The sequence below is a fragment of the Heterodontus francisci genome, chromosome 7 (assembly GCF_036365525.1).
Source record: "Heterodontus francisci isolate sHetFra1 chromosome 7, sHetFra1.hap1, whole genome shotgun sequence".
Taxonomy (NCBI): Eukaryota; Metazoa; Chordata; class Chondrichthyes; order Heterodontiformes; family Heterodontidae; genus Heterodontus; species Heterodontus francisci.
Window position 1 is genome coordinate 5189254 of NC_090377.1, and position 22145 is coordinate 5211398.

The following is a 22145-nucleotide window of genomic DNA, read 5'->3' on the forward strand; positions in this document are numbered from 1 at the left end:
GTAGCAGTGTGTACCATCTACAAGATGCACTGCAGTAATGCACCAAAGCTTCATCGACAGCACCTTCCAAACTGTGACCTCTACCACCTAGAAGGACAAGGGCAGCAGACACATGGGAACACCACCACCTGCAAGTTCCCCTCCAAGTCACACATCATCCTGACCCGGAACTACAGCATGGCTACCTGGCCCGATCCCGACCAGACCCGACAACATGTGTCGGGGTCGGATCGGGCCGGATCTCTGTTCCGGGTCCGGCATTCGGGCTCGGGTTGGGCTGGGCTGGGTCGCCTTTTGCTCAGGGATAGAAAAGCTTCAAAGTTTGAACAGCCAGGGCGTCAAGGTGTGCATCCAGACTCCGCACTAGTCTGCAGTGAGCGAGTGAATATCTCCATTCCATCCAAGGTAGAGCACAACCTCTTTGATATAATCAACTTCATTCTGGTAGTCGGGTCGGGTCGGGTGCAGGAAAAAAAAATCAAAGGACTCGGGCCGGGTCGGGTTCGAGTTGGATGTGGTTCTGTCGGGCCGGGGTCGGGTTTCAATTGCATACCCGAGCAGGCCTTTACTTGGAACTATATCACCGTTCCTTCACTGTCACTGTGTCAAAATCCTGGAACTCCCTTCCTAACAGCACTTTGGGCATATCCACACCACATGGACTGCAGAGATTCAAGAAGGCAGCTCACCACCACCTTCTGAAGGACAACTAGGGATGGGCAATAAATGCTAGTCTAGCCAGTGATGCTCACATCTCATGAAAGAATTTTTTAAAATGCGCATCCCAACTGATACCCCCTCCACCTGCCGAGCTTCATTCCCTAAAACTAAATCCAGAACCACCCCTTCTGTTGCATGTACTGGCTGAAAAAGTTCTCCTGAATGCATTTTTAAGAAATCTGCTCCCTCTGTGCCTTTCACATAAATTCTATCCCAATTAATACTGGGGTAGTTAAAATCCCTCACTATTGCTGCCCTATTGTTTTTCACTTTGCAGAGATTTGCTAACATATTTGCTCTTGCGTTTCCCTCTGACTGTTTGAGGATCTATAGTACACTCCGAGTCATGTGATTGCCCATTTTGTGTTCTTCAGGTCAACCCATATGACCTTATTTGGTGATCCTTCTATCATATCATCCCTCCTCACAGCTATTATTGTTTCTCTAATCAATATTGTAACCATCCCTCCCTTTTTTTTATCCCCCACTCTATCTCATTTGAAAACCCTATCACCAGGAATGTTGAGCTGCCATTCCTGCCCTTCATTCAGCAATGTCTCTGTAATAACTATAATAGTCCCACGTATCAATCTATGTCCTCAACACATCTGCCTTATTCCCTAAACTTCTTGCATTGTAGAATAAACCATTAAGCACTGTCACACGCCCTTGCTGTTTATTTTCTAGCCTTTGTTTTCTGTGCCTTCCACACATGCTTACTAATTTTCTACCTTCCATTTACAACTCTCCTTCCTTCTGAATCTACTCTCAGGTTCCCACCCCGCTGCAAAACTAGTTTTAACCCTCCCAATATTATCATCTTCATTTAGGCTGTGTTCTTCTACTGTAGGATGTAGCCTCTCTCATCCCTTTTCCATTTATCTCTGAAAAAGCCTCCCCAGCAGCACTAGCAAAACCTCTTGCAAGGACATTGGTCCCTGCCCTGTTGAGGTGCAACCCATCCAGCTTGTACAGGTCCCACCTTCCCCAAAAGTAGACCCAATGCCTCAGGAATCTAAAGACCTCCCTCGTGCATCATCTCTCCAGCCATGTATTCATCAACTTTATCTTCCTATTTCTGTGCTTAATAGCATGTGTCACTGGGAGTAATCTGGAGATTCGTCTCACAAACTTGATTGAATTGAATTTTGATGAGATGACTAGATGTGTAGATGAGGGTTAAGCAGTTGATGTAGTCTACATGGACGTCAATAAGGCTTTTGATGGGACATTGGTTAAGAAGGTAAGAGCCCATGGGATCCAGGGCAATTTGGCAAATTGGATCCAAAATTGGCTTAGTGGCAGGAGGCAGAGGGTGATGGTCGAGGGTTGCTTTTGTGAGTGGAAGCCTGTGACCAGTGGTGAACTGCAGGGATCGGTGCTGGGACCCTTGCTGTTTATAGTGTACATTAATGATTTAGACGTGAATATAGGAGGTATGATCAGTAAGTTCGCAGATGACATGAAAATTGGTGGTGTCGTAAATAGTGAGGAGGAAAGCCTTAGACTACAGGACGATATAGATGGGCTGGTGAGATGGGCGGAGCAGTGGCAAATGGAATTTAATCCTGAGAAGTGTGAGGTGATGCATTTTGGGAGGACTAACAAGGCAAGGGAATATACAACGGATGGTAGGACCTTGGTGTACTTGTCTATAGATCACTGAAGGCAGCAGCACAGGTAGATAAGGTGGTTAGGAAGGCATATGGGATACTTGCCTTTATTAGCCGAGGCATAGAATATAAGAGCAGGGAGGTTATGATGGAGCTGTATAAAATGCTAGTTAGGCCACAGCTGGAGTACTGTGTACAGTTCTGGGCACCACACTATAGGAAGGATGTGATTGCACTGGAGAGGGTGCAAAGGAGATTCACCAGGATGTTGCCTGGGCTGGAACATTTCAGCTATGAAGAGAGACTGGATAGGGTTGTTTTCCTTAGAGCAGAGAAGGCTGAAGGGAGATATGATTGAGGTATACAAAATTATGAGGGACATTGATAAGTTAGATAGGAACAAACTTTTTCCCTTAGCGGAGGGGTCAATAACCAGGGGGCATAGATTTAGAGGAGATTTGAGGAAAACCTTTTTCACCCAGAGGGTGGTTGGAATCTGGAACACACTGCCTGAAGAGGTGGTAGAGGCAGGAACCCTCACAACATTTAAGAAGTATTTAGATGAGCACTTGAAACGCTAGAGCATACAAGGCTATGGGCCAAGTGTTGGAAAATGGGATTAGAATAGATAGGTGCTTGATGGCTGGCCCAGACACGATGGGCCGAAGGGTCTGTTTCTGTGCTGTATAACTGTATGACTATCTTTGAGTTCCTGCTTTTCAATCTCTCTCCTAGTTCCCTATAGTTTGCCTTCAGGATCTCATCTCTCTTTCTGCCTATGTCATTGGTGCCGATATGGATCACAACCTCTGGCTGTTCACCCCCCACCTCCGGTCCCAGAATGTCCTGCAGCCACTCAGTGTCATCCTTGACCCTGGCACCAGAGGTGCCTGTCTCTTCCCCTCACTATCGAATCCCCTACCACTCTTCTTCCTCCTCATCCCTCTATGCAGCTGTGCTACCCATGGTGCCATGGACTTGACTCTGCCTGGACTCCCCAGAGGAACCATCACTCTCAGTAGTATTGAGAACTGAATACCAGTTGGAGTGCGAGATGCACTTATGAGATCCCTGCCCTGCCTGCCTGGTCCTTCTGGTGGTCACACATTCCCTCTCTGCCTGCACATTTTTAAACTGCACGGCAAGCAGTTCCAGAAATGTGCTATCAACAAAGCTCTCAGCCTCGCAGATGCCCGGTAGTGACTTCAGCCTCGGCTCAAGCTCCAAAATCCAGAGCTCAAGCTGCTCTATTTGGCAACACTTCCTGCACATGTGGTCATCCAGGCCAAGAGAAGTGTCCAAGAATCCCCACGTGGCACAGGATGTTTATTTGACAGGGCTGAGGGGACCTGCCATGTCTTTACTTTCTAGTCTATTATTTGGAAACAATTACCAGCTGCTCACCAGGTCTCACTGGTTTCCCCCTTTCTCATTTAGACTGCTCCTTGTTTTGTAAATGACTAGAACAACATCTCCTCCCTCATTGCACCGAATTGCCTCACTCACCAAATTCCTTGAGTTAAGTATTCTGTTGAAGCAGTTCTCTGTTGAGCTAGACTGCGTGCTACTTCCTTGTGGTACTATTGGTCAGTAACTCAGACAATAATCAGACAGTGACCCAGACAGTTACCCAAACAGTAATGTAGCGAGTAACCCTGACAGTAACCAGACAGCAACATAGACAGTAAATCACCCAGACAGTAACCTGCACAGTGACCCACACAGTGATCCGGAGAGTAACACAGACAGTAACCCAGACAGTAACCGAGACAAGAACCCAGACATTAAACCAAACAGTGATGCAGTCAGTGACCAGGTAGTCACCCAGACAGTCGTCTGCACACTAATCCTGACAGTCACCCAGACAGTGACCCAGACTGTAACCCAGTGACCCACGCAATAACCCAGACAGCCCAGACAGTGACCCGAACAATAACCCAGACAGTGACCCAGACAGTGACCCACGCAATAACCCAGACAGTGACCCGAACAATAACCCAGACAGTGACCCGAACAATATCCCAGACAATGACCCAGACAGTAACCCAGATAGTGACACAGACAAAACCCTGAGAAAATACACCTTTAGCTTTTTGTCATTCTCCTTCACAATACCCCCTTGTTTCCTTAGACCAGATAATCTGTTTCAGTGATGTTGACTGAGGGATAAATATTGGCCCCGGGATACTGTGTGTGGGGGAGGAGGGGTGTGGGATCTGCCCTGCTCTTTGAAATAGTATCTGAGTGTTTGAGGGGAGAAGAGGTGGAGGGAGCAATCTGTGTCTCTGGGTGAGGTATGTCTCTCCCTCTCTCTCCATCTGTGCCTCTCTCAAATTCTGTGTCTTAGTCTGTCTCTCCTTTCTCTCTGTCTCTCTGTCTCACCCTCTGTCTCTCTCACATGTTCTCTGTGTGTCTTTCTCTGTGTCTCTGTCTCCCTACCTCCCTTTCTCCATCTCTCTCACACTCTCTCCTTTCTCTGTCACTTTCTGTCTTACACTCTCTCTCTCTCTGTCTCCACTATCTCTCTCTCTGTCTCTCTCTCACTCACTATCTCTCTGTTTTTCTCCTCCTCTCTCTCCATCTCTTCCTCTCTCTCTGTCTATCTGCTATCTCTCTGTCTTGCTCTTTCTCTACCCCCTCTCTCTGTCCCTCACTTTTTCTCTATGTTTCTCTCACTCAGTCTATCTTTCTCCTTCTCTATATCTCACTATCTCACTTTCTGTCTGTCTTAGCTCTCTCTCTCTCTCAGTAGTCCTGGGTTTGTGTTGTAGATGTCGTCACACTATCAGAGGGTGTTAGCAATGAAATCCTGGCAGACTCCCAATGCTGTTTTTTGGAGTGTGCACAAGAGATGTAATTAACAAGCCAAAGGAAAGTTGGCTGGACACCCAATGTGGGACAAAATTTATGAACTTTCCTCCTTGTTGATATATGGCAGCCTGGGGAAGAGGCAATGCCATCTGTAAACTGAGAGCTACCTTTCCAAAAAGGAATACAGATGTTTGCGCACTTGCAGCACATGCAGGTCTGTGCTTGTAATCTTTAATTAGAAAAGTTACTTCTTAAAGGAGCCATGGCCCTCTTTCATTGGTAAGAGGCTGTTTTCCCTCAGCAGCACAGACTAGGCAGTCCTAGCAAGTGTTCCCCTTCACGACAGACTGAGCTGACCACTGACAGGACAGTGTTTGGAGAGGTTATATTCAGCCCGCAGTTTCACCCCTACTCCCCATTCCCCTGGAGAAAAGTATTGGGGCAATTCTGCTATATCCAGAAACTAAAAGTCCGTGAGACTGGGGGAACTTGATGCTTATCACTGACCTCTAGGAGTCTTTGATCAATAAAAGTTGCAGAACGATACCCAGAAAATGCAACCAATAATAATCACTGCAAGGTGGGCACATTGTCATTAAACTTGGGCGAGTCATTCCCATTACACACAGCCTCTAAATCCAGGTCACTCATACCAAAGAGGAAACTGGTTTATCACCAGAATAATTAACACACGGTGACAGACTCTGTCCAGACACTTCCATCCCCTTTAAACTCTATTGGACCATTCCAAACACACAAAACATGAAGGGAACGAATGGACCAGCTTGTCTATCAAGTCCACATCACACTCACGGTGCCGGATTATCATAAACCAAGCACTTCCCAACCCCCTCACGTTCCTGACTTCCCTCACCTCTCCCTCCTTACCCTGCTCTCTCAACCCCTCCTCCTTGTCCCCCTTCCCCTGCCCCTCCCCCATCTACAACACCCCCACCCTCTGCTCTCCCCACCCTGCACACTATTCCAGTTTAACTTGGAGGTGATTACAGAGATAGGGAGGGGCAAGACTGCAGAGGGATTGGAAAACAAGGGTGAGAATTTTAAAATCGAGGCTTTGTCAGTGTAGGCCAATGAACAAAGGGGTGATGGGGACGCAGGACTTGGTGCGAGTAAGAACACGGGCAGCAGAGTTTTGGATGAGCTCAAGTTTACGAAGGGTAGAATGTGGGAGACCGGTCAGGAGAGCATTGGGATAGTTCAGCCTTGAGGCATGGATGAGGGTTTCAGCAGCAGATGAGCTGAGCGAAGACTGGAGACGGGAAATGTTGGAGAGATGGTAGTAGGCAGTCTTAGTGATGTTGCAGAGATGGTAGTAGGCAGTCTTAGTGATGTTGTAGAGATGTTAGGGGGTAGTCTTAGTGATGTTGCAGAGATGGTAGTAGGCAGTCGAAGTGATGTTGCAGAGATGGTAGTAGGCAGTCGAAGTGATGTTGCAGAGATGGTAGTAGGCAGTCTTAGTGATGTTGCAGAGATGGTAGTAGGCAGTCGAAGTGATGTTGCAGAGATGGTAGTAGGCAGTCTTAGTGATGTTGCAGAGATGTGGTTGGAAGCTCATCTTGGGGTTAATAAGATGTCAAGGTTACAAAAACTCTGATTCAGCCTCAGGCTCCTTGTAACCACAGGTTCTCACCCCAGGCAACATCTCAGGGACTCTCTCCTGCACCATCTCCATGGCTTTGATATGAGTACCCCAAAACTGGACACAATACTCTAACTGTGACCTGACCAATCATTTGTATCAGTTTAAACAATGCCAAAGGTAGCAGGTCAGGTTGAGAGAGCAGTTAATAAAGCATACAGTATCCTGGGCTTTATTAACAGGGGCATAGAGTACAAGAGCAAGGAGATTATGTTGAACTTGTATAAGACACTAGTTTGGCCTCAGCTGGAGTATTGCATCCAGTTCTGGGCACCGCACTTTAGGAAAGATGTGAAGGCATTGGAGAGAGTACAGAAAAGATTCATGAGAATGGTTCCAGGGATGAGGAACTTCAGTTATGAAGATAGATTGGAGAAGTTAGGACTGTTTTCCTTGGAGAGGAGAAGGCTGAGAGGTGATTTGGAGAAAAGCAGCGGGAGAGGAGAGCATTTAAAAAGCGCGCCAGAACCTTGGAGATTTGGAAAGGAGCAGCGGGAGAGGAGCAGGAGGTTCGGAGGCAAATCAAAAATCAAAAAGTCACAATAACAGAGAGCGTGGGGAAACAGAAAGCAGGCTGGGGTGAGTATACTGGCAAGCTTTTAATTTAATCTAAGTTAATCAAATATAAAATAAGACTTGATCAATTCATTAGTATAAAAACTAAAAACTAAGGTGGATTTTATAATTTACCATATATAGAGAGGGACCAGCAGGGAGGGTATTGGTTCAAATTTGGAGCTGGGTAATTAAAATGTTTTCAATGGTGGTAGTGTAACAGTAAGTGTTATGAACTGAGTATAAACACAGAGCAGGACTAGAGGTATTAATTACAATTGATTGTTTAAACAGGTACTTTTATTTTAATTTAAATCAAACATAGCATCAAACATCCAAATATTTAACATCCAAATTAATTAATTAAATAGAATAGAGATGGTTGGGCAGGCGATGTGTTGTAGCTGTAGTATGTGGGAGCTGGTGAACGCAGGTTCGATCCACGGTGACCACATCTGCAGCACGTGTTGGCTGCTCAGGGAACGTCGGCTCAGAGTTGATGAGCTGGAGTCTGAGCTGTGGACACTGCGACACATCAGGGAGGGGGAGAGTTACCTGGACATTGTGTTTCAGGAGACAGTCACACCCCTTAGATTAATTACATCAAGTTTGGACCATGGTCAGGGACAGGAGGGTGTGACTGCGAGTGAGGCAGGTATGGGGATCCAGAATTTAGCTTTGGAGGAGCCTCAGCCAGTGCCCTTATCCAATTGATACGAGGTTCCTGCTCCCAGTGTGGACAAGGGCCCAGACTGCAGGGAGGATGATTGAACTGACCACAGCACCGTGATTCAGAGTGGGGGCCATTCAAGTGGGGGGAGAAAAGAGAAATGTAGTAGTAATAGGGGATAGCATAGTTAGGGGAGTAGATACTGTTCACTGCAGCAAAGATAGAGAGTCCCAAAGGCTGTGTTGCCTACCTGGTGCCAAGGTTAAGGACATCTCTTCTGGGCTGGAGAGGAACTTGGAGTGGGAGGGGAAGGATCCAGTTGTCGTGGTCCACGTAGGTACCAACGACATAGGTAGGACTAGGAAAGAGGTCGGAGCTAAATTAAAAATCAGAACCATAAAGGTAATAATCTCCGGATTACTACCTGAGCCATGTGCAAATTGGTGCAGGGTAAATAAAATCAGAGAGGTAAACGCGTGGCTCAAAGATTGGTGTGGGAGAAATGGGTTCCGATTCATGGGACACTGGCACCAGTACTGGGGAATGAGAGAGCTGTTCCATTGGGATGGGCTTCACTTGAACCATGCTGGGGCCAGTGTCCTGGCGAATCATATAACGAGGGTTGTAGATAGGACTTTAAACTAATTAGTGGGGGGGAGGGTTCAATTGAAGGGGAGTTTAAAAAAATCAAAACGAAATGAGAGAACAGAGGTGCAGGGTAGTGAAGAGGCGAACGGTAATCAAAGTGTGACAGGAAGGGACAGAAAATACAAGCAGAAGAGTGCAGCAGAAATTAGAATCAGAATGAGTAATAATGGCAAAAAGTCAAAGCTAAAGGCTCTTTATCTGAATGCACGTAGCATTTGTAACAAGATAGATGAGTTGACGGCACAAATAGAAATAAATGAATATGACTTGATAGCTAACACAGAGACGTGGTTGCAGGGTGACCAAGACTGGAAACTCAATATTCAAGGATATTCGACGTTCCAGAAAAATAGGCAAAAAGGAAAAAGAGGTGGGGTAGCTTTGTTAATAAAGGAAGGTATCAGTGTGGTGGTGAGTAGTGATATAGGTGCAATAGATCATGATGTGGAATCAGTTCAGGTGGAAATAAGGAATAGCAAGGGGAAGAAGTCACGAGTGGGAGTCGTTTATAGGCCCCCAAAGGGTTGTCTCACTGTAGGACAAAGTATAAATCGGGAAATAATGGAAGCGTGTAAGAAGGGTGCTACAATTGTCATGGGTGATTTTAATCTGCATATAGACTGGACAAATCAGATTGGCAGAGTAACATGGAAGACGAATTTGTAGAGTGCATCAGGGATTGTTACTTCGAGCAATACGTTGCAGAACCTACCTGCGAACAGGCTATTTTAGATTTGGTAATGTGTAATGAGGTCGGATTAATAAGAGATATCGTAGTTAAGGATCCTCTAGGGGGCAGCGATCACAACATGGTAGAATTTCAAATTCAGTTTGAGGGTGAGCAACTTGGGTCTCAAACCAGTGTCTTCAACTTAAACAAGGGCAATTACGGAGGTATGAAGAAAGAGTTGTCTAAAGCAGGCTGGGAAAATAGACTAAGGGGAATGTCAGTGGATGAGCAGTGGCAGACATTTAAGCAGATATTTCATAACGCTCAGTAAAAATTTATCCCGGTCAAAAAGAAAGACTTGATGAGAAGAATGAACCAGCCGTGGTTAACAAAGGCGGTCAAGGAGAGTATCCAATCAAAACCTAAGGCATAAAAAGCGATGAAAACTAGTGGCAGGCCAGAGGGTTGGGATGACTAAAAAACTAATAAAGAGGGAGATTATGAGAGTAAATTGGCAGGAAATATAAAAACAAACAGCAAGAGCTTCCAACGGGTATATAAAAAGAGTGAGAGTAGCTAAAGTGAGCTTGGGGGCCCTTGGAGGATGTGACTGGAGAATTTATAATGGGGAACAGGGAAATGGCAGATAATTTAAACCAATATTTTGCATCGGTCTTCACTGTGGAGGACACTGTAAACATCCCACAGATATCAGATAAGCAAGGAGCTAATGGGAGGAAAGATCTTGTAACAGTCTCTGTCACGAGGGACAAAGTATTTAAAAAACTAATGGGACTAAAGGAAGACAAGTCACCAGGACCTGATGGCCTGCATCCAAGGGTTTTAAAAGAAGTGGCTGCAGAGATAGTGGAGACATTGGTCATAATATACCAAAACTCACTGGATTCCGGTAGGATACCAGCGGATTGGAAAACCACTAATGTGACACCCCTATTCAAGAAAGGAGGGAGACAGAAAGCAGGAAACTATAAACCAGCTAGCTTAACATCTATCATTGGGAAAATGCTAGACTCCATTATTAAAGAAGAAATGCAAGAAGCAGAAGATCAAATAGAAAGATCTTTCAGTATCCAGCCTGGCATTGGTCAGCTGAGAAAAATCATGGACATTTTTTTAATGATTGAATCCATTTTTCCAACCATTTCTTCCTGAATCCAACCCCACCCATTGTCTCCCTTCCATCCACTCTCCACATCTCCCTCTCTCTACCCGTATATTCCTTGTGATCTGTGGAAGGTTATCACAGCCACGGCCGATCTTGTCCGCAGGCAGTGATTGGTCTGGGCAGAGATATAGAACAGGAGCCTTAACTCCATGATCCACTCAATGGTGATGATGATATCTGCTACTCTGGTCAATTCAGCATGGGCGAGGGATTAAACATAGAGTAAGTATTAGTGATATATACACAGTGTATCAAATAGTCATTCAAACTAAGTTCCTGCTTTATAAAACAACAATCATCCCACCCTATTATTCTAACTAGATTACTCTACACTGCCCCATCAAACACTCCCAGGACAGGTACAGCACGGGGTCAGACACCTTCCGCGACCGGTGGGCACCGCAGGGACTGGAGTGCATTGTCGACGCCGAGAATGGCATTTTAATTTGAGTTTTTTGTTTATTTATCTGGTTTTAATAAAGTTATTTAAAAAATATAAGTGTGTATATAAAGGGGGCCTGAGGAATAAAGGCCCCGTCGACGTAAAAAATATATAAAAGGGGCCTGGGGTATAAAGGTCACCTTAAAAAGAAAAAAAAAAACGGGGTTAGATACAGAGTAAAAAAAAACGGGGTCAGACACAGAGTAAAGCTCCCTCAACACCATCCCATCAAACACTCCTAGGGCAGGTACAGCATGGGGTTGGCTGTTCTCTGATTGGGAAGCCTGAGTGTTGAGTGCCTCAACGAGGTGCAGCTGAGAGTGCTGGTGGCAGTTGGAGGTTGCAGAGGTGGAGAGAGCAGCTACAACGAAGCAGAGGTGAAACTTCAACAACAGTCTCCATTAAAGAGAAGAAAGAGACATTTTTTGGAAACAAGGCTTTGTCTGGAGGTGGGTGCTGAACACCAGTAATTTACTTTGGACTGTTGGGGGAGGAACAAGTGGCTGGAACAACAAGGGGTGGGGCTGCCAATTCTACAGGAATTTGTGCTGCTGCAAAAGCACACCGGGAAGCTCCCTCCCCACCCCAATTGCCAAGCCTGGGTCAGCTGAAGCTGCCCAGCTAAACAGACGGAAGGGGATAGATAGTGCCTGGGCAGCTTCAGCTGACCCAGGTGAAGACTCTCCCCCAACCAGAATACCGGAAGACCAAGTTCAAAGACTGTTTTAAGTGTACTGTGAGCACCACCTCCAGAAAGCAAGTCATCCCATACAGCCTGCCTTTGCCTCTCCTCTATTACCTCAGCCTCTCCACGAACCTGTTGTTGTTTGCTTTGTTTTAATACACATTCAATATTTTCGGTGAATCGGTGTTATTTGGTGTGTAAGACAATTTGGGGTGGGTTTAGCTCTTGGACCCATAGCAAGCCCCTCATCACCGGTGGCGGGGCCCTCTACTACCGACGCAGCTGCAGCTTCTGTGGCTGCCCACGTGGCCCCGTCACCGTTTAAATTGTTGACATGCAGCCATGGGGTGAAGAGCAATCCCCACCCCAACATGTCTATTGAGGCCTGCGTTAAGGCAATGGCCGTGGTTGTCGGCCCCTCGGCCATTGTTGCGGCCTCAAAGATGTATGGGAAGGCTGTGTTCTTTTTGAAGACCGAGCGGGCGGTGTCCCTGGCCCTGAGTAAAGGGCTCACTGTGGGGGGGACCTTCCTGCCAGTGGACCCTCTGGGGGCCACTGCGCATCGGATAATGTTGTCCAACGTCCCACACTTCATTCCCAGTGAGCTCCTCCTCCCCCACCTGCACCATCTGGGGGAGGTGAGGTCGGGGATCACCCCAGTCCGGCTTGGTCTTCGGGAGCACAGCCTCCAACATGTCTACTCCTTCCGCCGCCAGTTATTTATGCAGCTGGCGCGGGAGGAGGACACGGAGGGCCAATTTAATGTGGAGTTCCAGGGGACGGCCTACCGCGTCTTTTGGACCTCGGACGGGGCGCGGTGCCACGTCTGCAAGGGGGTGGGGCATGTTCGTATGAACTGCCCCAACCTCCCGGCCGCCAGCTCCACCTCGGCGGCCCAGAGTGGTTCCACAGCACCTCCTCCCACTCCCCCAACACATCCAATAGACACCGCTCAGTCGGTTCCGGAGGCTGTAGTTTTCACAGCCTCCGGCGGGGAGGGGAGCGTCCGTCCGAGCGGAAGGAAGACGCGGGGAAAAAAGAAACATCATGAGGCGCGTCCACTGGACACTTTGACTCAACCCGAGCCTGAGCTCAGCCCAAAGCCCATTCCCATGGAATCCACCTGTCCCAAGGCTGGGCTCAGGCCGAGGGTGACAAGAAAGGAAAAAAAGGGTGTGGAGGCAGAGGCCTCTGATGACATGGAGGTCTCTGAGTCTCCGCGCCCAAGTGCGAAAAAGAGGAGAAGGCACCCCTCCACAGAAATAACACAGGGCCCTGAGGTGCAGGGCCCATCTGTTGGAGGGGAGCTGTCTCCTGTTTCTGGTCCTCAGGTTCCCCCTACCGCCACCACCAAGGCTACAAAGTCCGGGCAGGTGCTCCCTATTCCTCAGGATGGAGGGGAGGGGATGGCCCCGGTACATGAGGCCCCTCCTGAAGGAGTAAGTGGGGCCCTGCTTGTGGTGGGGGAGCCTGGGGAAGCCGCCCATTCCGCCACTGCTACTGGGTCGGGTGCCCTAAATGAAGGGGAGGGCGACGCCCCAGAGGGCCAGCCCTCCCAGCCGGAGTCCACCACCAACCATGAGACACCCGACCTGGTGAAAACTGAGAATGCTACCCCATCTGCTGGGCCTGTGGGTGCTGGTGGAGCGGGAGATAGCCTCCTCCCTCCGCCACCGGTCTCGGCTCCGGCTGAATTTCCGGAGTCGAGAACTTCTGTCTCCCCTGGACCACACATTGGCCTGGGGGCGGAGGTGGAGGGGGGTCCTGAACTGCTGGCGCCCACAGGCTCCAGTTTCATAACAGAACCCAGAGAGGACTCCTCCGCCATCGATCCTGGGGGTGGGATCATGACGGAGGCAGGACCAGCTGGCGCGGCCGGGACGTCCGCCCCACAGTGTGTGGTGGATGTGTCGGCCGCTGGCGGTGACGACCCGGGGGAGGATGGGGATTCGGTGTTGGGCACGGAGGATGACCTTGATTCCATCGCCAGTGAGGTGGTGGAGTCCCTCGTGCTTCCCACCGAATCTCCTCTCATCCCCACGGCGGAACTCCGGGATTTCCTCGCGGCTTGCAGGGGTTGCCGCAATAAAGTTCAGCTGGCCCTCGACCGTTGGTCGAATCTGGCGCTGATCATCCAGTCCGTCCGTGCCGCCCTGAAGAAAGCGGGCCAGCGCGCGGACGTGAAACTGGTTGAGAGGCGCCGTTTTAATGTGTTCCTCAATGGGTTGCTGGGGGAGTGGAGGGCCAGGTGCACTTCCACTCCCTCCTCACAGTGAGGTGTTTGTTACGGGTTTTAAGTACCTTTGACATGAAGATAACCATAGCCAGCCTCAACATCAACGGCAGCAGAGGGGCTCACCGCAGATTTCACAATCTCTCAGTCCTTAGGGAAGGGAGATACGCGGTGAGCTTTCTGCAGGAAACCCACACCGTTCCGGGAGACGAAGCCACCTGGCTCCTGGAGTGGCAGGGTGGGGTCTACATGAGTCACCTCACCCCTATTTCTAGTGGGGTGGCTATCTTGTTGGCCCCGACTTTTCAGCCGGAGATCTTGGGGGTCAAGGAGCTAGTGCCGGGCCGCTTGCTCCACCTCGCCGTTCGCCTGGGTAGCGTGCCGCTCCACTTTGTGAACGTGTACGCGCCCAGGCCCGGCGGGTTGCAAGCGCGCTTCTTTGAAGAAGTGTCCGCTCTCTTGAGCTCCATCGATAGCGGCGAGTGCATCATCCTCGGGGGGGATTTTAACTGCACCCTCGAGGTGGGGGATCGCTCCGGTCCCCAGCGCGGCCAAGCGTCGGTGAAGAAGTTGAGGGGACTGATCAGCTCCCTTAACTTGGTGGACGTCTGGCAGAATCTCCATCCTGACTCCAGCGCCTTCACGTGGAGGTCTGGAGGAGGGGGGTCGCGAATCGACCGCCTCTACATTTCGCAGGCGTACGTCTCTCGCGTCTCGGTGGCCTCCATGCGGCTGGTGCCGTGCTTGGACCACCACCTGGTGTGGGCGGAGTTCACTCCGCTCCGCACGCGGGCGGGGTCCGCGTACTGGCACTTTAACAACCGGCTGCTGGAGGACGTGCGATTTCGGGACTCGTTCTGTCGATTCTGGGCCGACTGGAGAAGGAAGCAGGGGGGCTTCCCCTCCTTGAGGCTATGGTGGGATGTGGGCAAGACTCACATCCACGTCTTCTGTCAGGAGTACGCGAAGGGGTCGACCAAGAGGCGGGAAGCCGAGATCGGGCGCCTTGAGAGGGAGGTGCTCGACTTGGAGTCCCGCCTCGGTCATGCCATCGTGGACCCGGCCCTGTGGCAGGCGTACAAAGAGAAGAAGGGCGCGCTGAGGAACCTGCAGCTCATAGGGTCCCGAGGCGCGTACGTGAGGTCGCGGATCCAGATCCTGGAAGATTTGGACCGCGCCTCACCCTTCTTCTACTTGCTGGAAAAATGGCGGGGGGTCCGTAAGCAGCTCGTCGAGCTGCTGGCCGACGACGGATCCTCCATCACGGATCCGGAGGGAATGGGCCTCCTGGTCCGGACGTATTACAGTGCGTTGTTCTCTCCGGATCCGTCCAGCGAGGATGCGCGCAGAGCTTTGCAGAAGAACCTGCCGCAGGTCAGCCCGGACGGCGCCGAAGGATTGGAGGCTCCGCTCACGTTGGCGGAGCTGACTGGCGCCCTCCACCAGCTCTCAAGGGGCAAATCCCCAGGGCTGGATGGGTTGACCGTGAAGTTCCTCAGGGCGTTCTGGGACATCCTGGGGGACGATTACGCGCGGGTCCTGGGGGAAAGTCTGGCGACCGGGGAGATGCTCCTCTTGTGGCGCAGGGCGGTCATCGTCCTGCTGCCGAAGAGGGGCGATCTCCGCCTGCTTAAAAACTGGCGTCTGGTCTCCCTCCTCAGCACGGATTATAAGATCTTTGCCCGGGCTATGTCTACCCGCCTGGGCTCCGTGCTGGCCCACATGATCCACCCCGACCAGTCCTGCACGGTCCCGGGCCGGTCCATCCAGGACGGCATCCACCTGGTCTGGGACCTGATCCATCTTTCCCAGAGGACTGGTCAGTCGGTCGCCTTTCTCTCCCTCGATCAGGAGAAGGCGTTCGACAGGGTGGATCACGATTACCTTTTCGGGACTCTGCGCGCTTTCGGACTCGGGCCGCATTTTGTCGCCCGGGTCCGACTTTTATACGCCGCCGCAGAGTGTCTAGTCAAAGTTAACGGGTCCTTGACGGCGCCCCTTCGCTTTGGGAGAGGAGTGCGTCAGGGGTGCCCCATGTCCGGCCAATTGTATACCATCTGCGTGGAGCCCTTCCTGTGCCTGCTTCGCAGGAGGTTGACGGGATTGGCTCTGCGCGAGCCGGCCATGCGGGTCGTCCTCTCGGCTTACGCCGACGACGTGCTCCTCGCAATCACAGATCCCGTTGACTTGCGGAGGATGCGCGACTGCCAGCAGACCTTTTCTGCCGCGTCCTCCGCGAGGATCAATTGGGAGAAATGTTCCGGACTCCTGGTTGGTCAGTGGCGGGTGGACTCCCTGCCGGAGGAGATGACACCTTTTGCGTGGAGCACCACGCACCTCCTCTATCTGGGAGTCCACCTTCGCCCCGCTGAGGAAGCCTGGCCGGCAAACTGGCAGGAGTTGGAGGCGAAAGTCACCGCTCGGCTGGGGCGCTGGACAGGACTGCTCCGAGTGCTTTCCTACAGGGGCCGAGCGTTGGTCATAAACCAACTGGTGGCCTCCATGCTGTGGTACCGGTTGGTCACTTTGGCCCCGCCCCCTGTATTTGCCACCAAGATCCAGAAGAAACTCGTCGATTTCTTCTGGGGCAAGAGGAAACACTGGGTCTCTGCCGCGGTCCTGAGTCTCCCGATCGAGGAGGGCGGTCAGTCGCTGGTGTGCGTCCGCACCCAGGCTGCGACTCTCCGCCTTCGGACCCTGCAGAGATACCTGTACGTCGAGCGTCCTCCCAGATGGTGTGCGCTGGCGACGTATTTTTTCCGCCAGTGTCACTGCCTTCAAGACTACACGCAGCTCCCGGTGGAGTCCGTTAGCCGCGCCTCTCTGAGGGAGTTGCCTGTCTTTTACCGGGATCTTTTCCGAGTCTGGAACATGGTCGCCTCCAGTCAGGGCGCTCCCCCGCCGGCGGAGGAGAGCGCCTCGGCTGTCCGGGCGGCCGACTCCGGGGACGGTCCGGTGGGCGGAGGAGTAGCCGAAACCCCCGGGACGCCCCTCACTGCGGGTGGCGAGGGGGCTCGGGAGTGCGGAGCGATCCCGGCCGAGCTGACTCCCGCTCGGCCGGAACTGCTCATCGGACCCAGGCCCCGAAACCCTCCTCGGGAGCCGGTCCCGCACAACCCGAGCCGCCTCTCGGAAATGCCCTCCGTGCCATTCCAATCGGCGCAGAGGGGTTTCCTGTACGGGCTGCTCCTGCACACTCTCCACTTCCTCGCCCTCGTCAGCCGGCCGGACACGCCCTGGTGGTCCGCGTTGCCATCTGGCGGCGAGGGGAAACCCCGATGGAGGTCTCTCTACGCGGGAGTCTTCCCCCTTTACATCGGGGACCTGGGGTGGAGGGTGCTGCACAGAGCAGTCCCGTGCAATAGGCTTTTAAGTAGGTTCACGGACTCCCAGGCCACCTGTACGTTCTGCGGCCTGGAGGAGTCCGTGTTCCACATTTATACGGAGTGTGCGAGGTTGCAGCCCCTATTTGAGTATCTGAAGGGGCTGCTCCTCAAATTCTGGCTGCACTTCAGTCCCACGCTCCTGATCTTTGGGCACCCGGTGCGGAGGGGCTTGGGCCGGGAGGAGGATCTCCTCGTCGGTCTGCTCCTGGGCCTGGCCAAGGTGGCAATTCACAGGTCCAGGTTGCGGGCCGTCGGGGGGTCCGTCCTCCCCGATTGCCTGCCCCTCTTCCGCGGTTACGTTCGCGCCCGGGTGTCCCTGGAAAAGGAGCATGCGGTGTCCGCCGGTACGCTTGAGGCCTTCCGCGACCGGTGGGCACCGCAGGGACTGGAGTGCATTGTCGACGCCGAGAATGGCATTTTAATTTGAGTTTTTTTGTTTATTTATCTGGTTTTAATAAAGTTATTTTAAAAATATAAGTGTGTATATAAAGGGGGCCTGAGGAATAAAGGCCCCTCGACATATATAAAAAAAAAAGAAAAAAAAAAAAACGGGGTTAGATACAGAGTAAAGCTCCCTCTACACTGTCCCCATCAAACACTCCCCAGGACAGGTACAGTATTGAACTACTTTACAAACCAAGACTTGAAGAAGGCGGCGGAGGGCACCCCAGTATAATGAGAATCTGCATTACTTGTAGCTACTGATGGACTAAGTGTTTTTGTTTCCAGCAATTTCCACCATGCTAGTTATGTATAATAAAATTTTTGTACTAAGCTGTAAAAACAAAAAATGGGTTCAGCAGACAGTTTATAAAAAAATAAACCGGGTTTAGATGCAGAGTAAAAATCCCTATGTGACGTGTCCTGGTTTTCTACAGTAGCGATTAAAACCCTGAAGCTTGTTTGATCATTCTGAAAGATCTGTAAAATAAGTGCAAGACATACTTGTCCTGTTAACTACAGTCTTTGAATATTTCTCTTCATTCTTGCAATTTTTTACATTTATTAATACAGTTTTCACGTTAAAGAAAGTGTTCTGTCATCTATGTTGGCTTAGCTCATGCATCAGCTCAGGACCTGGGTGATATGGTTGAGGTGAACTGTGGAAATATTTTTGGGACTTAATTGGGGTTTGACCTGGAACGCTTTTAATGTTATGCCACAAAAGAATTTGTTGTTGAATGCCCCTTGATAAGATCACACTGTGTACTGAATGGTCTCTGCATTGTTTCTGATGGAGCATTTGTAAGCTGAGCTTTGTTTCTCTAAAGGTTAACTGCCTTCTTGACAAGTCTAGTCTCTGCTGACATCATGTCAACTGGATAATATTTAGGATGTCAATCCTCCAGGAACATGTCCAGCCAGAGTTGCCATTTCTAAATTCTGTTGTCATTCTGAATCCTACCCTTGCTCTCTTCAAACTCCGCTGCTGCTTAAAAACATGGGATTGTTTGAATTTAGCCAACAGGAAAGGCATTTGTAGATGTTTCCAGCCCCGGTAGGTTAGCTTTTGGTCTGAGCTTGAGTAGATAATTTAGAGGCAATCCCTTAATGATGAGTATCTGACAATATATCAGTTCGGCCATGCCTTTGTACATGCCTGTTGCAGATATCAAGATATGGCTGAAGGCACTGGATACTGCCAAGGCTATGGGCCCCGACAACATTCCGGCAATATAACTGAAGACTTGTGCTCCAGAACTTGTCATGCTTCGAGCCAAGCTGTTCCAGTACAGCTACAACACTGGCATCTACCTGGCAATGTGGTAAATTGCCCAGGTATGTCCTGTACACAAAAAGCAGGACAAATCCAACCCGGCCAATTACTGCCCCATCAGTCTACTGTCAATAATCAGTAAAGTGAAGGAAGGTGTCCTCGACAGTGCTATCAAGCGGCACTTGCTCAGCAATAAACTGCTCAGTGAAGCTCGGTTTGGGTTCCGCCAGGGCCACTCAGCTCCTGACCTCATTACAGCCTTGGTTCAAACATGGACAAAAGAGCTGAACTCCAGAGGTGAGGTGAGAGTGACTGCCTTTGACATCAAGGCAGCATTTAACCGAGTATGGCGTCAAGGAGCCCTAGCAAAACTGGAATCAATGGGAATCAGGGGGAAAACTCTCCGCTGGCTGGAATCATACCTAGCACAAAGGAAGATGGTTGTGGTTGTTGGAGGTCAATCATCTCAGCTCCAGGACATCACTGCAGGAGTTCCTCAGGGTAGTGTCCTCGGCCCAACCATCTTCAGCTGCTTCATCAATGACCTTCCTTCAGTCATAAGGTCAGAAGTGGGGATGTTTGCTGATGATTGCACAATGTTCAGCACCATTCGTGACTCCTCAGATACTGAAGCAGTCCGTGTAGAAATGCAGCAAGACCTGGACAATATCCAGGCTTGGGCTGATAAGTGGCAAGTAACATTCACGCCACACAAGTGCCAGGCAATGACCATCTCCAACAAGAGAGAATCTAACCATCTTCCCTTGATGCTCAATGGCATTTCCATCGCTGAATCCCCCACTTTCAACATCCTGGGCCGGGGGGGTGGGGTTAACATTGACCAGAAACTGACCAGGACTAGCCACATAAATGCTGCGGCTAAAAGAGCAGGTCAGAGGCTGGCAATTCTGTGGCGAGTAACTCACCTTCTGACTCCCCAAAGCCTGTCCACCATCTACAAGGCACACGTCAGGAGTGTGATGGAATACTGTCCACTTGCCTGGATGGGTGCAGCTCCAAAAATACTTAAGAAGCTTGACACCATCCAGGACCAAGCAGCCCACTAGATTGGCACCCCATCCACAAATCAGGGATGTTTAGAGGTGCTGCTGGGATCCAGTATTACATCACCCCAACCCACTTGTTCCATTCTTTGGTGCAATGTGCGCCATAGTTAAAGTGCACCGTTCAGCACAATCTTCACTCTTGGAACACGGGTATTAATTGCTGACTCCTAACTTTTGCTTCTGCTCTGACACTGCCCGCACGCATGGGATCATTTAGCGATACAGCACAGAAGGAGGCCATTTGGCCCATCCTGTCTGTGCTGTGTTTTTAAAAGAGCTATCCAATGAGTCCCACTCCCCCTGCTCTTTTCCCACAGCCCTGTAAATTTTTCATTTTCAAGTATTTATCCAATTTCCTTTTTAAATTTTCAGGCAGCCTTTTCGGCTGCACATTCCAGATCACAAAAAAATTCTTTGCATCTCCCCCTCTGGTTCTTTTGCCAATTTCTTCAAAGCTGTGCCCTCTAATTTTCGACCTTCTGGCCACTGGAAACAGTTTCTTCCCATTTACCCCATCAAACCCCAAATGATTTTGAAACAGAGAGACCAGAACATTCAGCTCTCACAAGGCCATCTGGAGTCAGACTTCTGCATCAGGGTGGGAATTGCTACCACTGTACTAAGGATCAGTCATTTATGATGCATTGGTTTGGTATTTTGGAGAATAAGGTCCTGATGGAATAAGAGCAAAACACTGCGGATGTTGGAAATCTGAAATAAGAACAGAAAGTGCCGGAAATACTCAGCAGGTCTGGCAGCATCTGTGTAGAGAGAAACAGAGTTAATGTTTCAGGTCTGTGTCTGTTTTGATGAAAGGTCACAGACCTGAAACATTAACTCTGTTTTTCTCTACACAGATGCTGCCAGACCTGCTGAGTATTTCCGGCACTTTCTGTTCTCATTTCAAGGTCCCGATAGATATTGGCCACAGATAACACATTAAAACTTGAGAATGTTAACTCCTTTTGACGGGGAGCTGGATCAGTAGGTTTTTTGGGGGCTTGTGATGATTCAGTTTTGAGTTGTTGGATTTCTGAATTGGTTGAGCTGTCTTGAACGTTTCCTTACTCTGGTGATTGTGTTGAGAAAAGCAATTCACAGTGAGTGAGTTCTATGCTAACCACTTACTGAACACCGACCAACATGAACAGCAAGTCAACGGGAGTTCTAAGTGAGACTCTGCAGGAACTGCACACCAGTGAGCCCAGGCTCGTGGAACTCAGGCGGACACTTCTGCACTGGCAGGCCTTCGAGGCCAAGCTCAAAACGTAACCCTTGACCGAGAAATGGGATTGGCAGTTCTATTTGGGGCCTCAGATAGTTGACTTCAGCACAAGAGAAGGTGCTTCAAGTAATGCTCAGGGGAAGGAAGAGAAGGCAGTAAAGCCTGACTGCACCCAACTCGGTTCTATGTTCTATGGGGTCGGGTCTATGTTCTGTGTCCAGCATTCCGGGTCAGGCTGGACTGTACTGGCTCCGTCTTTTATAAATAAATGCATTCGTACATTTTTGCAATTGTTTTTTCCACTTCTCGGTGAGCAAATGGCTCCGAAAATTATTTCCGATTACCGTGGGTTCCATTCATTGCGATATTCGGGTCGGGTGGGGCATGAAAAAAAATGAAAGGACTCGGGCTCCAGTCGGGTTTGGTTTGGCTGCGGTCATGTCAGGTTTTAATTTTATACCCGAGCAGGCCTTTATACGGCAGTGTTATGTGTAGCGCATAGCATGCCCAGCTTCAAAATTAGAGACTGAAAGTACATATCCTGCAGTTTAACTTCAATATTTGAGCAGATTAGGAATATTTATTTGCAAGTCTCCCACAGGAGATTGAATGGAGGTGGTAGAGTCAGTGATAGGGAAGAGTGTACATGGGCTGTGTGTGGGGGGGGGTATTAAATAGGTGGATAGAGACAGTGATAGTAGAGAGTGTACGTGAGTCGTGGGAGGGGATTAAATGGGTGGATAGAGTTCGGTCTCCTTGCACAGACAGCTTGACCCTAATGCAAACAGACTTATCTCCACACAGTTGATCTTCAACAGCCTTCCTTATTTAAGTTATTCCATGGAACCAGGAGATCT

General features: G+C 49.9%; 1 protein-coding gene across 1 annotated transcript in view; it reads left to right on the top strand.

Annotated features, from left to right (window-relative positions):
* LOC137371815 (SPRY domain-containing protein 3-like) overlaps positions 1-22145 on the top strand; it is a 1004091-nt gene that overhangs the window by 674796 nt on the left and 307150 nt on the right. The gene's annotated exons all lie outside the window — the stretch shown is intronic.